Genomic DNA, 1624 nt, shown 5'->3' with positions numbered 1-1624 from the left:
AGATAACTAATGTAATCATGTTAACAATTTATAATTTGATTGGAACCTTCTTTGTGTGTGGTTTCTAATTGAATAATAATAATTTATATTATACTTGTTTGACATACCATTAGTAGATCCTCTAACCTTGACATTTGTTGTTATCATTGTTTAATCCTTACATTAATATTCCATCTCAAAGTTCTCATCTTCTTCTTCTTCTTCTCTTTTTTTTTCTTTATTATTATTATTATTATTACTACTACTACTACTACTATTAGTATTGGTATTATTATTGTTGTTTTTGTTATTGTTGTTGTTATATTATTGTCATATATAATTTATACAATTAACCTCCCTGTGGTTCGATCCCGGTCTTGCCGGGTTATTTATTACTTCGACACTCCTACACTTGGGAGAAAACATCAATCTTTTAGTCGTGTCAAGAGTCTCAGCAATTACAATGTCATCAAAAGCATTGGTAACAATAATGTCACAATGGTTAACAACTAAATGAAAAGCTTCAAATCTCAGCTGGAAAATCTTATCATTGTTTAATTTTTCAATCATGGAAGGTGGGATGTAATCAATAAACCCCTTGTTATAGAGATAGCAGTGGGCAGATGAGCAAAAGAAGTTTTCAGTAGTTTTTCCAACCATTAGAAATGTTGCAACATCATTGCTATCAGTCACAATACAATCAACTTTAAACTTGATAAAATGTTTAAAAGTGAGATAAATAAATATAAGATATTGTTAAAAAGATGCAAAGAAAATTTATAATTTAGTTTGAGACATGAAAAGCAATAGAAAAGAGCTCTTAACCATAGAACTGACGTTACTTCATTATGTTCAATACATCTAAAAATTATACCTTTGTTAGACAATGATTTTATGCATAAAGGATAGCTTTGATACCACCATCCTCTATGAAGATCATAGTCAGCTATAGAAGCTTCACATGTAAATATTTTGCCCTACACATTGTTGAGAAAAAAATATAGTTTTATGTGTATTTATAAATATCAGAGTAAAAGAATGAGATTATTGTTGACATTTTTTATGTTCATATGGATCCATACAAAGAATTTCTTTGATAGTCTTCATGTTTTCATTTATTTGTTGTACGATGGATTTGACGACATTCATGGAAGCAAGGAGTTCATGGACCTTAATTGGCAGCTGATTATAGCTGAGAATAGAAGTAGTTTTATGTTAAAAGGAAAAAATAATAATTGAAGAAAATAAGTTAGATAAAAAGAAAAGAAAAAGAGCTAGCTTACTGATACTTATATGGAAGAACCTCAGGAATTTCTGGGTTGAAATACCATTAGGAGGCAACAGTACTAGCAAGGTTTGGTTTTCCTAGAGATAAAAGGAAGCAAATTGATTAAAATTATTTGAAAATAAGTTAAATGATGCAAGGTACAAATATATAGAATGTGCACATAAGAATTGTGAAAATTTAAATGGCAATATTTGATAAGACAAACCTTTAAGGTCAGTGACTCGAAAGCCAACAAAAACAACAATAATTGGATTTGTGTGTTTATGCAAAACAGAATCATTAAAGCTTTTAGCAACATTGCCCGAGAGAGTTATCCTAAATTCATCGCCCCTACACAAAATATAAAAATTAAAAAAT

The sequence above is a fragment of the Populus euphratica genome, unplaced genomic scaffold (assembly GCF_000495115.2).
Source record: "Populus euphratica unplaced genomic scaffold, PopEup_1.0 scaffold639.1, whole genome shotgun sequence".
Classification (NCBI taxonomy): Eukaryota; Viridiplantae; Streptophyta; class Magnoliopsida; order Malpighiales; family Salicaceae; genus Populus; species Populus euphratica.
The sequence above is the reverse complement of the archived record's forward strand: the minus strand, read 5'-3'. Positions refer to the sequence as shown.